A 16426-nucleotide genomic window follows, 5' to 3' on the forward strand; every position below is an offset into this window, starting at 1 on the left:
TTAAGAGATTGTAGATTTAAATATGATTAAGTTTAATATTGAAGATTATATTGTAATTTATATATTAAAAACGTTTTATTTTAAATTTTAAAAATGTTTTGCTTTTTTGTGTTTGCTCAAAAAGATAAGAATTTCATTTATTTGTTACAACTATTATGATTCATTTAGTACAGATATATTTGATTTGTTGAAAGTTTTTATATAATTAAAATTGTATATTTTATTTTAAAAATATTAATAACGAAAGGTATTATGTAGTTAAATAAATTTAATTATAGAGTTGTGTTGGTTTGTAAATATTAAATAAATTTAATTATGTAGTTAAAATATTAAATAAATTTAATTATGTGCAGAAAGAGGTAGCAGTTCAAAGCCGAAGCCGGGGCCAAGTCCCAGGTGTAGCATTGTAAATGGCAAACGTATTGCCTATGATCCACAAGTCCAGTAAAAGCTAGGAAATCCTCAAATTACAACACTCATTTTAAATTGATTTTAAAATATTTTAATTTCGTCTCTAAATTATAATTCTCATTCAAAACTAAATCCCTAGACTTTAAACATTTCAAAATCATCTCCAAACCGTGAGCTTCGTTTTATATTGGTCCCAAAACTTTGAATGATTTTGGGATTGTTCAAAAGTTTAGGGACTAATTTAGAATGAGGGTCAAAGTTTGAGGATGATTTTGAAATGTTTAAAATTTTAAGGACTAATTTAAAATGAGACTTATAGTTTGAATGTTCAAAAACTTAAGAGACCAATTTAAAATGAGGGTCATAATTTGAGGATATGTTATGTAATCAACTCTTTAAATTGTATACAATTGATAAAACTAGATTAAAAAAATCTTCTAGTCAATTGGATAAAGTCAACATTATAATATTATAATATAATCATAGCTTGGAACCAAGATTTTAGAACTGCCATTAAAATGGAAGCTGTGAAAGAATGGTTTACACAACCAATGAAGGAATTTGAAAGAAACGATTGTGTATTACATTAGCCTGGTTTCATTCAATGATGTGTCCGCAGTTTTGGGGATTTTGGTAATTTTAAGTGATAACATTTCGTACATCCTGTGTTTGATGCTGTGTATGTGAGCTTGCGTATTTCCTTTAAATGCCTAGAATAAACTTAAATTATTGGAGATATACAGGGATGTTTATCGAGCAAATCGATCACAAGTTCAGTAATGTTTGACTTGACTCGTTGCTTGTTAAGCTCGTTCTCGTTGCAAAAATTTATTGTTCGACTCCACTCGTTACTTGTTGAACTCGTTAAAATTTTGCTTAATCCGTGCTCGTTAAAAAAATTACTGCTCACTTGTTAAGGTCATTGGAAATTTTACCTTGTTTTTTTAACCATGAGTAAATTTGAAGCATCACTTTCAGCATGCTTCATTCTTCCAGTAATAGATGATCGTCTTGCAACACTGGAAGGAGTTCTTTGCATTTGCTTGAAAGGTAGTGCATCTTTCAGCATCCCCTCGAGTTGAGGTTTGGCCCTTGGGGAGGATTCAATTAAAGGTAACTGGATAGAAGAATCTTGCAAATTAAGAGAGGATATCGATAATGAATAAGATTAAAATAGAATCTCTTAGTGGCTGTCCTACCTGGTGCTTTAAATGGTGTGATCCCGGTTTCCTTTTAGCTGAATCTGATGGTGATATGGCTGAAGCCATAGTTGGTGTATCTGGCTTAGACTTTGAACCCAGAGTGGGAGCAGGGGGTTCGAGAACTTTGGGCGATGCTTCTACATTACTTCTTTGATCAATCCACCTGCAGCTTTTGTACGGCTGCCTCTCATTGGGGAACCATTTTCTCTTAGTTTCCCTTCTTTCAAAGCCACCATTATATTTTTTATGATTTTTGGTTGTTTTGGTTGAACGTTTGATCCTTGTTCCAGAAAAGAAGGTTTCGTTATTTTTTCATCAACTTTGCTTATGCAAACAATGGGGCCATTCTCTTCACTCGGCAGGTTCTGCTCAGTGCTTCCTTCTTCATCATTAGAAATTGAATGTGTCAGTGGCCTTGCTATTGCTATTAGAAACCACTGTGGTAGTGTTTCTGTCACTTGAAAGCAAACTTTCTCACTGCATGAGCTATTACTATTCTGACTTTCAGCCATATTTTTCCTATTATTACGAGATTCTCGGCCAGGGGAAATATGCGTATTCAAGGAGCACTTTGTTGAAGTGTAGCTGAAGCACGGACGATACTGATCAACATATGGCTGCAAATAAGGGTGCTTCAAAAGTTCTGATGCCTAATCAAGATGAAAACTCAAATTGTTACGTTTTGCAGGTGTAGAATTCTTGGAGATGTGCCAAAAGAAACTCTTACACATGGTCGATGTTCTGGATTCTTTCTTAGCATGCCCTTGATAAGTGTTTTCCTGTATGTGTAAAATTAAACAAAGTATCATGTACAGTAAAGTTGATTGCTTGCCAGAGGATAAAGCATTAATAATGTTTACTTAATTACTGTTACTACCTTGAGCTTTATAAAGGGTTAAAAAATAAGACTTTCCGAGAGGTGTAAGAATTTCATTAAGATATCTTGACTTTTCCATACATAGTATATGAAAGAACAATTGGAAGCAAAAGAAAAAAACAAGGATGTAAGAGCATAAGCAGGGCATAAAAAATCACGTGGACTACTCCGTCATCATGCAAATACACGACAGTGAGCTCTAAATTGCACATAAGACTTACAAGGATGGAGAGTAAAAAGAAGGCAAAGAGGAACGATTTATCTTGCTTATCAACCCCGCCATGTCCTAGAAGTTTGGTAAAGTTAGTTGAATCAAAATTGTATAATTTGCATGGTTAGTGGAAAGAATAAAATTATCAGTTGCAGAAAACCTCTCAAAGGACATTAAATTAAACCAGCCAAGTAGACAAACATAAGCATTTTGAAAGCACTGTTTAAAAGAGAGGAGCACAGAATTCATGGAACTGATATGAATCTAGAAAAGGGCTACTACTTGTTCCTAATTAAGATAAACAACAGCTACAAAGTCTTGCTACATTTGGTAATGGTGACAACAAGATAAAGGGGAAAACCTAGAAACCTTACAATTTCCTGGTTTTAATATAATATCAAATGAATTACACGCTACTTGTCAAAATTAGATCTAATGACGGATAATTGTAAGTTCATTCCAGAATACAAGAAACTAATTCGACCAAAAGAAATGTGAGAACTCTTACAAAAGCTTTAAAAGCAGGGCGATGATCAGCCATCTCATACATACAGCACCCTGTTCAACAAGAAGTGGTTTATCAGGGGGAAAAAGACTTGCCCATGTCAAATATGTATTTAGGAAAAGACATACCCAGAGACCAGATATCAGACTTGAAACCATATGGAATATCTGCAAACAGTTCAGGACACATGTAATAGGGAGTTCCAACCACCTGAGCCACGTATAAAACAACTATTAACTTGCAATGAAGCTACAAATAATTAGCATATTCTTATATAGGGAAGTATAAACACACGCACACAAAAAAAAGATATCAAAGGTATATAAATTGTCTTCACTGAAAAGGGTCCAAGTATAGTAGTTCGTCAATAAAAGGGCTTGGGAACACCTAGTTGTGGACTAGTGATTGTTGACATTATCCCCATCATTCACATTTCAACTCCCTGCTCCTTTTTTCCTTCGGACACTTATGACCGACATGGCATATCCTTTTGAAACTTTTAGCTTCTTTTATGTTTAACTAATAATGCAAGGCCTTCAAAAATACATCTCCCCTACCGTAATATATGGTTATTTGACTAGTAACGGAAGTTGCATACATGCCTATTTTTCTCAATTTCTTAGAAACTGAGATATCAATGCCAGAACAAACAAATGATTCTTTTTCTCTCCTAATTCTTTCCTTGAAGAAAAATGTGATTATCTATGTTAACCTGGCCGATCTGTTTATAATTTTTCGTTTGACTATTAATAACAATTTGTTCTCGGCAGCTAAAATTGAAATTATTATCATATCTAACTGCAAGCTGTGGCACACAATATCATATTAACAAATTATATTAATTTTCTACTGTATCAGGTACCTCAACAAGTGAAGCATTTTATGAATCATAAAGTACCTTCTTCAGTGCAGAACTTTTACCATAAAATGTACAGGAAACTTGAGGTATTGGCAAACAGAACACAAAGATTAACAAATCTCTATCTTGAGTTTAGTAGCATAAGCTTAACGTAGAAAAAAAGAAACCAAGAATCTTGTCTTTGGAGATGGTTGAAAATTATTAAAGACAAAAAGCATATAAAAAAAGTATTTCATTACATGGTTACATACCGAGGAAGCCAGATCATCTGCCTTTAGAGTTTTGGCAAGTCCGAATACCCAAAACCAGTTCATGCTAGAGATTTAGGATAACAATATGCAATCAAGTAGAATATCTGATATAGCTCAGGGATGAAATGTGTGAGAGAGAGAACTTGTAAGAAAACAGGAAGAAAAGGAAAATACAAACCTACCAAGGCGGACATCTTGATCTTTAGTAAGAAAAATATTGGAACACTGACGAGATAGCACCAAAGTCAGTTCACAAATCATTAAGATACAATAAAGACTAATCTATTTTTTAAAAAAATGAACCTTTAGGTCACGATGCAGAACAAAATTGGGAATGCAGATATTCAACGGCCAGAAGAAGCTGTGCAAACCACTTGCAGAGTTTCTGCACAACATTTACAAATGTGGGTGTAAACTTGCAAGGCATAACTCAAGAATAAACTAACTAGTAAAATCAGCTTAGGAAATTAGATTACCTCCTCGAGGAAATAGATCCCATTTGACTTTTTCATCAATTCAGCCCTGTTAGTCAAAACAAAAGAATATTGATACATTTCAAAAATTGAAGAACAAAAGGCTCTGAACCAAAGTTCAGCATACAAGCTTAGAAACTCACATATCTCCACCTTCACAGTACCCAGTAACAATGCTGACATAGCAACCCTGCATAAAAAAGGGCAGTCAAGTGCTCAACAAGCTACTAGTAAAAGTGGATTTTGATTCGACAATCCAACATCAAACAACAAAAATAAGTACTATCGTATGATCGTGTATCTTACTTTCTCAACCCAAGCTTCCTTAAATTCAACAATGTAAGGGTGCTGAACTCGCTCTATGAGTGCCATCTACATTCCAAAAAATTCAAGCAAAATTATAAATCGTAAAACTTAACCTGTCTAGTACTACAGATTAAATTAGATAATCAAATTAAACTAACTTCTTGATGTGCCGATCTCCTGCAACGCTCCGTTTGCCGCGCCAATCTGATCTTCTTGAATACATACCTGGAAATTATATATATATATGGGACGGATTTGTGTCGAACGAGAATGGCAGCACCGAAAGCGCCACGGCCAATCTGTTCCATGATCTCGTAATGCTCTATCCGGGACTCCATTGCTTTTAACTCTTCACTTTCTCTTTCCCCTAATCAAAATAACGAATAAAAAGAGAAATCGAAACGAGGTGAAGAAACGAAAAACATCCTTCGTCAAAGCCTTCGTCTACGATCTGCTCCTCCATTTTTCATTGCTATCGAGTTCTCTGAAGCTTGCTATTTCACTTAACCTTCATAGCAGGAAACAAAGGAGCACAAAAGTTAAAAGGTTTTTTTCCCAGTTACGAGTTTTGTTGAGAATGAGCAGAGGGGGTTAATTAAGTCCACAACACGATTCGTACTTAATCAGAGTAACAACTTAATATATAAAATTTAAATGATGTGAATAATTTTAATCTACTATTCAAATTTTAATGCCTTAAAAATATTTTTCTATGACAATGTAATAAATTTTACTTTTTCACTCACCAAATGACATCGGTAGTAAAATAATTATTATTATTTTTTTAAGATATTAAATGCGAGCATAAAAAATGAATATAAATATTTAATATCAAATGGTTAAAAATTATCTTTAAATAGATAGTAACATATTATTTTATACTTATCTAGATTAATAAAATTATCTTAATTTCCAACTAAATTTATACTCTTCTAATCAAATATTATGATTTTATATTTATATCGAATAAATCAAACATTTAATATAATACACTTAATTGGTATGTTAAATAATTTTTAAATTTAAAAAAATGTTATATATAAAAGTAATATTATATTTCGTGAACTAAACATAATTTATTTATATTTTAAAAAAAAATTAAATTTATTAAAATAATGTTCAAATTTTTGGATAAACTGCATATTTAATATCTCAATTATAATTTTTGTTTCGTTTTGGCCATTTAAATTTTTTTCACAATCATATATAACGTTTAGTTTTGGTTTCATTTTGATCACCCGCTGTTAAAAAATTAACAGTGATGTTGACCTGTCACTGTAAGATAATATCACGTCATCATTAAAAAAAATGACATATCATCATTTCTGTTAATTTTTAACGATGAGTTATCAAAATGAAACCAAATTGTAATGTTAGGCGTGATTTATGGGTTACCAAAATTTAAAAATAATAATAATTGAAGTACTAAACAGATAATTTACCTTAAATTTTATTAATTTCATTATTTCTGTTTGATTTATATCTCATTATTGCATAATTCTCAATCCCTTTGAAGATTGATAAACAAAATGTTGAATTCCCAGAATTCACATTACCAAACATCAATTTCATTTTGTCATCATACTAAAAAATACGACAATAATTAAATAAAAATTTATTAATAAATTTTTTAATCCCTGAAATGGAAAAAATCAACATAATAATAAAACATCAATATTTATTGAGAAAAAATAATCCAATTATATATGTAACGTTTTTAATTAATAATAATTAAATTTATTAAATAAGTAAGTATAATAAAATTATATAAATGAATCTTTAGGTAAAAAAAATCTATTCAAAGAAGGATTAAAAATCTAAACCGAATAGTTCAAAAACAATAGATACAAATAAATATCATCATCAGTAATATTAATATAATAATAATATATTAAAAAATTAGTTTTATTACAACAAATACGATTTATATGAAGTGATTATAGATACTTATTAAAACGAGAAAATTGGTTCAATAATTTAATAATATATTAATAAAATAATTAAACAAATGCTTAATGAAGAGACAAAACTGAATTTAATCATAACAAATATAAAACCTAACAATCGACAATCAATACAAATTAATGTCGTTGTCAATAATAACAAATATTTATAATTAATACAAATATTTTTCTATATTTATAAATACTTAGTCGTGAAAAACATTTTTTTAAATCTAGCTATTGAGTAACTTTCCATAATTTAAATTTTATTAAATCTAATTTAATTATTTAAAATCGAAGTCAATCGATAACATAAATATTTTCTTGAAGTTAAAAGTTTTTTTAATCAATATAATTTTAATAATTTAAAAATTTTAATCAATATAGTGGGGAACTAATTGTGCATCATAACCATTGATATTGAATATAATTATTTTATTTTTGTCCTCCCGGTTCTCAAGGCTTCATCTTGATTAATTTGGATCGATTTGGGTCGCACACCTGACTTTAATGAGTGAGTCTCCCAGTAGAGATTTTCTGCATACACAAGAACTCAAACTCGAGACCTGCTTAAGCGATATCAAGTTGTTTACCACTTGAACCAATCCCGTTGGTGGATATAATTATTTAACTATATTATATGTGATCATATTTGTAATTGTACTTGTAATACTGAGCCATGTTGTTAAGATTGTGTATGATACTGTAAACGTGGATTGGGTGGTCCGTCCAATTTGCCTATAGAACTCCCAAGTTACTGCAAAATACTGCAATTTACTGCTAGATTGACTAACTCACATGCTAATTTATTAATGCTAGCTTTCTTAAATGATTTTATCTTTTAAAAAATATTTTTTTCTCAAAAATGAAATTAAACAAAAAAAAATCATTCAGCGAATACATAAGATTAGCCCAAGGTAAACATTCCAGCACTGTCACATATTAGGAATCCCAAATGTTTAAAAGGGACAGATCCGAACTACCAACTGTATGTTAGTCATGGCAAGCAATGCTAGGGGCTCGCCCTTAACATGTCTAAACCCGAAAATCTGGGCAGCGAGCTGGTTCGCCGTAAGCTACCGAGGCTTCCAGTTGCTGGCATAGAGTCAGCTTAGCGAAAAGTTTGCTCCACCATCACATTGTTGGTGTTGAAAGCGATGGCCGATGATGCGCTGCCCTTCATGGTTTGCTCCAAACGATGAACTAGCGACATGAATATCTCCACCCTCGTAATATCCCTGTTTGCCTGTACCGGGAACTATCGATACTAAATACACAGCTTACACATCAAAAATATATTAGACTGTTCAAGGAACGCATCTTACCTCGACTGCAAAACGCGCCCATATCTTGTCATTCCTAGTTTCCATAACTCCCTTCAGGACGCTCAACCCAATTCCCCGGACTATGTCCACTATTTCGAGAAAGAAACCCCGTTCCTCGCAAAGCATCTGTCACGGGGCGCAAACACGGTTACACAATGGAGCAAGAAAAGGTACATCATCTTGTACAAGTATAAGACTCCTACCTCCACAAGCATCTGCCGAGGCGGATTCAGATCCTCGACTATAATAGGACATATCACAGATCGTGACCCGACCTCAAATGCCCATGTCGTCCCTCCCTCAAAATTTTCCTTTATCTGCAAACTCAAACACAATAAAACATCAAAAGCAGCATCGGTTCAAATGGTGCTTTGGATAACTTGTCAAACAAGTTTTGCTAATATTTCGATTTTTTTCCATAAGCAATCGAAACTTGATTAAGAGCAAAGATTAAATCGATACCTTAGACTCGCCTGTCTGTTTTAGCTTGTCTGCATGCTTTATTACACTTTGCAGGAAAAGCATATGCTTGATGGTTTTTTCTAGCAGAGCATCTATGCTACACTGTTAAAATCACATTAAACGGCGGACATTAATGACAATATTGAATACAGGAAAGCATATCGAAGAACGATGTAGGTGCATCAAAGATCTCAAAGATGAATTACTTTGGCTCCGTTTGGTACAATTTCCCTCAACTCCTTCACTCGATCTTGGATCATTTGCCGATCTTTTGGCCTCGGTCTAGGATTCTCTCCAGGTTTAAGCCTTTTACGATTCGGTTTGGTCATTTCATCGTTCCTCTTTGAATATGCAGTCGAGAGACTGCTATCATGCTTTGAACTATGGCCCGGCTCAACCAATGAACTGATTTGAGAGCCATAAACAGAAGTAGTTTGAGAGCAAATCCCAGCATTATCCTTGCTGCAGCCAGATCTAAAAGAACCGAGTGGAAGAGTTCCTCCTTGCAACGAAGACTTATGAAGGCCGCCAAGTAACTGCTCTTGTACTCGATTCGAGAAATTAACCCGGCCAAAGGTGGTAGAACTACTCGGAACGGAGGAGTTACCAAACTTAGTCAATGTTGTCCTGCATGATACATCATCATCTGATATCTGCTTTGCAGCAGGTTGTGCACTAGAGACCAAAGCATCCAAAAGATGATCTGTTACTCCTTCCTTCACCGAAAAAGTATCAGAAAAATCATTTTGCATATCCCTAAACACCGAAGTATTCTTCGAATCCGATTCCTCAGCAACCACACCATTCCGCTTTCCATTGAGTAGTTTACTCTTTAAATCTGCCCCCAACACATCGAACAAGTCATCCCCCGAGGGCGGCTCGATACATGCATCTTTGTATGCAGAATTCAATGATCTAGAACTAAAACTTTCACTTTCATGCTTCAGGCAATCACGAATGGCACTTGGGAGTTTCTCACCAAAAGGGAAGCCACCATTGGCATGGAGCAATTGAATATTAGGTGCTCGAAATAAATCATTATCTGTACCAGCTGTGTTGATAACATGATTTGCAGACCAGCATCTGGCACAACCAGTTGTTCCATTGAATTTATGGCACTATGACCGGCGACTGATTGACCAATTCTAGGCAGACAATTGAACTCGGACTGTGAGTTACAAAAAGTAACTTGAGGTTTCGTCCACAAAGTCGGGTTTTCTCGAATCTGTTTCATCAGCGAAGATGATTGACAGGTAGCCCCTGAAGCTTGAGATGAAGTTCTTTGTTGGTTGCAGGCTTCAGCAACTGAAATTATGTAATTCGTAGACCTGTAAACTCCAGCTGAATCCATTGAGTTTTCTAAAGAAATGGGAATCCCGATACTCTCAACACATTCATTTGTTCCATAACTGTTGGAGAGAAGAGCTCCAGGGATGGATCCCAAACACAGAATTAAGCTCTTCACATCGTTCACAAATCCCATATTCTCCATAATCTGGACGAGGAACAAGTAAATACTTGAGCTTGAACGCAACTTACATGATTTTTAGTTTAAAATCAAACATATATTACTTACAGTTGTGGAAGAACCAAGCTGAAGAACACCATGAGGAAAAACCGGAATAACCGCAACGGTCTGCAGCGGATAGAAGTTGAATAATGAAGCAAAGAGATAATAACAAGATAATGAGCCAGAGTACAAGTTATCGAACCTTCATCCCTGCCGAGAATTGGAGATGCACCTCATTTAGAACCTAAAAAAAGCATCCACAAAACTAAAAGTTATGTCAAGAAACTAAAAGTTATGTCAAGTTTTTCAGGTTTAACATAATTCTTTATATTAGTACATGCAGAATCATACACTCATCACAATATAGAAATCTACATTGTGGCCATTTTTTAGATGCTAAATTTGTAACATACCTCTGGAGGTTGAGCATCTATGACATAATTGTTTGCATTAATCCACTGATGATTTCCCGTAAAGGCAGCTCGGCCGACCAACCTGAAAAACAACAGTAACAAGTGTCTCAAATATGGTATATTAATCCGCAAACTGAATATTGGAAAATGGTGGAAGCATACCCTTGGCCGACGATTACAATGCGGTTATTCATCATTTCGTTAATCAGCAGACCTACTTTGTCCCATGGTTGGCAACCAGGCTGCAAAGGATTTCCCGAACCAGGGCCTCCCTCCGGCACTACAAACGGCAATTCCTGGTTCTGAAGTCCAGACAGTGCAGATTCATAGTAACATTCCTCCCAAATTAGTAACCTGCAGAGCTTAAAATACATCATTTTAGTACTCTAAATGCAAACACTCCATAGGGAAATGATGCCAAAAGTTCAGTCATGAACCCCACTCGATGCTTTTGGTATAATCAAAGGAGACGACAAATGAAAATAAATGCAGGTATAGTTCATTAAATGCCGATACACCTCATCCTACTGGGGACAAATTTGTCCAAGTTTCTAGCATTGTTTTTTTCTCTCTGGATTTTTTCCGGCAGCCAAACAGACAGTGACAAAAAATGCAAGTGATGAAAATTCTACAAGCACTGAATAGAAATTTTGCTATATTTGAAACAGGTAAAAAAATAAGGCCATAGAATCAAACAAACGAAAGCAAAATTCTGAATCAATGGAATTTTCAGCAATAGACAGGTCCAAGACAGAAAGGGTCCCTTGTCAAACTTAAATACAAACCTACTTTTCATTAAGATTCTTTAAGACAAAACAGAAAAAACAAAAACATGAAGTTCCAAAAACATAAAAGAAAAGCAGCATCAGATTATATGTATTACAAGATGACAGGAACCAATCAAACTTTAACAAGTCTAAAAAGAAGTTCGACACCTCAAGACCAAAGCAGACCTACTACCCAAGACAAGCCTTTCGTTTGTTGATTTTCATCTGTATGGTTGCTGAGAAAATTATTACAAAAAAAGTTCAGTCGGTTAGAACTTTAAAGAGCTCGAAATAAAGATGCAAGCATATATCAGATTTAGTAAAAACTTGAGGCCACTTGAGTAACAGACCAAAGCAAAAACATGCACAGCTTTATAGAAAAACACCAACGTTCTCTTCCTTTTAACTTCATTTTTCTCAGCAACCCATGGGACAAAAGTAAAAAGAAAACAAAGATAATAAAGAAGAAAACTTACTTAGTATTATGGCAGCCGATCTTCCAAAAAACCGCATAAGACCAGTGAGTCACCCCACAAAGTGACTCTAAAGCTTCTTTCAACAAACCACCCATTAGCTCTTATCTTCTTCTCAAAATATGCAGGCAATGCAGCCAACAAAAACGAGTGAAAATGCAATCTTTATAATAATAATATTCCCACATTCATAAGAAATAAAGCTAACTTCCTCTGCAAGAGCCTCGACCAGCCTGCTTTGCTCTCAAACCACCGCTTCTTTTCCTTTCCGGATCCAAATTCACTGCTATCATCCTCCCCATCAACAGCTTTTTTCTTTATCTTTTAACAAAAACTAGAAAACAAGAATGAATTAAGCTTCTTTATAGATTTTGTTCCTGGATGATTCCACAAGCTTCAAGCTTGACGATAGACAAAATCTGCACCATCTTCCAAAAGAGAAAAAAACTGATAGAAACCCATGATTTTTTAAAGAGTCCGGGGTTTCTCTTTTTCTTCTTTAGTGAATTAATGTCTCTGTGTTCAGGTTTTATTTTTATTTTTTTCCTTCTTTTCTGATAAAGTACATAAAGAGCTGATTTTTAGAAATAGTCACCAAATTTAATTGAAATTACTGTACATACCAGGATGATTTTATTTTCTCCTGGTCGGTTCTGACTTTTTAATTACCTTATAAACTCAAGAAAATGTTACATAAAAAGTCACTTATATTTAAGTAGATTTATGTTATCATCATTAATGTTAAAAAATATTTATTATAACCACTAACATTATTTTTTATTATATTATAATTTGTTGATTATTAAATTTAAATGATATAATTTGATTAAATTAAAAATTAAAACTAAGTTGAATGATGTAAAATATAAATATTATCAAGAATAAAGTTAAATATTAATTATTGTGTTAACGTACATCGTTATCAATCTTTTTACGCATGAGTTAATTGATGGATTATTATAATATAATAAACTGGTAATATTATACAGGGCCGGTCCTAACTACGTTTTAGCTCGGAGTGAAAATAAAAAATGAGTCTCTAATTTAATTATTTTTTTTAGGTTTCGGAAATAAAAATTGAATTAGAATTTTATGGGAAGAAAAATTTATTAATGTTAATATAAAAATTTAATGATGGCAATTGACATTTTAATAAATTCAAGGGTCTTATTATTGTATTTTTCATTTTTTTTAGTTTATTATAAAAGTAAAGAAAAATATTATATTAACCTGGGCGGACGCCCTCCTGCCCTGTCATAGGTAGGGTTGTAAATGAGTAGAGTCAAGCTCGAGTATTGTTGAGCTCGACTCGAACTCGAAAAGTTAAAATTAGGCTCGACTCAACTCGAAAACTCGCGAGCTAAAAATTATCAAGCTCAGCTCGAACTCGAAATATAATATTGAAACTCGACTCGAACTCGAAAAGTCTCGAACTCAAAAAAAATTCAGGAGCTCGATTGAAGCTCGATTTTGAGCTCGATTCAAGCTTGAACTCAAACTATAATTTGAACCTACAAAAATCTTATATTACATCTAAAAATATATTTTTAAAAATTTATAATTATCAATAATGTATTTTTAATAATGTAATTTTAAAAAATATAAAATTATAATATAAATTTTTTTCGAGTAGCTCGCGAACTTTTCGAGTCGAGTATTAAGTAGCTCATTTTAGTTCGTTAAGAATTCAAGTCGAGTTCATTCGATTCGACTGTTGATCAAACTTTGACCGAGTCGATCTCGAGTAGCTCACGATCTGTCTCGTCTCATTTATAGCCCTAGTCGTAGGTCAACCCTGACAAATAATAATATACTATAAGGTGTGCCATAAGATAGGATAAAAAATATATGTGAATATTTTTATTAGGTTACAAGTAAGTAAAATGTGGACGCATTTTTAAATTTTATCTTAATTATTATTAACCTGTCTTAAAAGGAATATTTTAAATAATCAAGATTGTTTAAAAATGTATGAAAAATAGATTTACTTATTTTAAACATTTTATTACAATAAAATTAAAATCATATAATATCACATGGTAGGAAGTTGAAGTTAAAAAAATAACAAATGTAATTAACTGGGGTAAATGATTCTAAGCTATAATCAAGCATTGTGTTGAGCTCATAACCATCCACTCCCCCAACAAAGTAGGCATTTTATTTATTTATTTACCCTAAAAATATACTTGGGAGACCGAAATCTTTACCCTAAACCCTTGGCTCCACTGGATTCAACGGCCATCACATTCTCTTGAAAATATAACACATGATTATTATTACCCCTCATGCTACAATCAAGGTGGGTTCCTCGTGCATATGCCCCTAAACCCTACCATAATATCCCATTAATTTAATCAATTTCCAAAAAATTAGGATAAGATTAAGAGGTCATTATACTCCCCCATCAATTAATAAAACAAGTACATGTCTCCCAAGATATACTAAAAGAATAATTATCAAGGTAAATTATATGTATAACCATTTAACTATTATTCTTTTTTTATTTTGGTCATTGACCTTTTAATTTTATCAATTTAACATTGACATGTGTTACCTCCTGATCAAAGGATTAATATATCAAATTGAATTAAAATTAGAATCAAATTAATAAAATATATAAACACTGATGAACAACTATATAATTGTATCAATTTTGATAACTACTAAACCGTATAATTGACTCTAAATATGATCGTGATGATGTGATATGTTTTTATTGATTGTATAATAAACAAAAATAGATTTAATAAATTTAAATACGATATAATTATATTAACAAAAAAGTCTCATAAACGTAATGAAATATTCGAAACCATACATGCATGCAAATCAATTCAGAGGTACAGTTGTTGTGCTTTGATTACTTTAAATTAATCTGGGATTTTTTTAACATAAAGTTCAGTAATTTTTGTGGGGAAATGGGTTAGAAAAGATTCCTGTTATTCAGAAAGCATACGAGTGTGTAAGTGCTGTTTGTTGGCAGTAAAATATGTATATATTTTTTTTACTGAGAAAATTCCTTTCTTTGTTGGAATATACCATTGGTTGGAGTGGAATTGCATTCATTTTCGAGCAGAGTGAAGAGTATGATTTACTCAATCAAACATCCTTTTTAAGAAAAGAAAATTCACCTCAACAGTGTAATCATAAAACCCTATTATTCTCTTTAAATAGATTGGATGTGTGTGTATGTCCTAACCTTGCATGATTGTAAAGAGTGCGCGTTAGCTAGGAATAAAATTAATTATTATTTATATTTAATTTTTATTTCAGAAAATTCATTATTATATTCCTATCAACGAAACCCTTTTTTTAGTATATACAGAAATTGTTTCAATCAATAAAATAAAGTGAAAATAAAAAAAATAGGCAACCTGCATGCCAAAGAAACGACACGTGTGAAAAGAAAACTCCGACCGCATTTTGAGTAGTCCACGAAATGTCTGGATCAAGCGTCGGCCTAACTAGGGAGATTAAAATCCATTTCATTGGGCTGGTTTTTTGTTTATTGGGTTTGATGGGTAAGATTAAAATACCCTCTGGGATTTTTTGCGGGTATATATAATTATGATTTACTCATTTTGTTATCCAATGAATATTTTATTTTTTAATAAAAATTATATAATTATAAAAATTTATAAGAAAATGTTTATTACGCCAGAGAGTATATTCAAATACAAGAAATTCATGTATGATATTGGTAGGAGAAACTTCAGGAGCAAACACTTGCATGAAAATTACTTGAACATACCTTAACTCGCAAGGAAGATGTAAAATAATGATTTGAATCGACTTTTGGGTTAAATTTTCACCTCCACTCTAAAAGCAAATTGAAACAAATAACTAAAGAATATAAATAAAAGATAAAAAACAATAAAGAGCTTGTTTAGTAAAGATGTAACAATCGACGCGTGTCACTTTTAGAAACTAGTCCAAAAAATTCATTGTTTGGTGGAGCAGCATCTCACCTTGCACCTTTGATCATATGACAACTAATATATATATATATATATATATATATTGGTTTGTTTATAAAGGTTCCAATAACAACATTGAATTGTATGGAATTAATTAATCAATGATCATGATATTGCTTTTGAAACACGATGTCACTTGATCTTTATTTTTAGGATCATGTATGATTCTATATATATGTTGTACCTACAGTTATGTTCAAACTTTGTGAAACACCGCCAAACCTTCTAGCCTAATGTAGAGATTACAAATGACCGAATTTAAATACTTTTTATTTGTTTAAGGCAAAAAGGCATAGAGATTCTTGTACTTTTGAAAAAAATCAACAAGGCCCTCGTATTATTTTTATTCTCTCAATGTGGCACATTCAATTCAGAAAACAAAACAAATGTTATTATTTGACAAACGTTTTTCGTAGTTGATCTTAAATGGCGTGCTACTGCACAATGCTGACGCGATGATC

At 32.6% G+C, this 16426-nt stretch overlaps 2 pseudogenes; both read right to left on the reverse strand.

The window, feature by feature from the left end:
- Window positions 1-1166: 1166 nt before the first annotated feature.
- LOC120148281 lies at window positions 1167-5660 on the reverse strand (annotated as a pseudogene).
- Window positions 5661-8149: 2489 nt separating this feature from the next.
- LOC120148372 lies at window positions 8150-10945 on the reverse strand (annotated as a pseudogene).
- Window positions 10946-16426: the final 5481 nt, after the last annotated feature.

This window comes from Hibiscus syriacus, unplaced genomic scaffold (assembly GCF_006381635.1).
Source record: "Hibiscus syriacus cultivar Baekdansim isolate YM2019G1 unplaced genomic scaffold, ASM638163v2 tig00110956_pilon, whole genome shotgun sequence".
NCBI lineage: Eukaryota > Viridiplantae > Streptophyta > Magnoliopsida > Malvales > Malvaceae > Hibiscus > Hibiscus syriacus.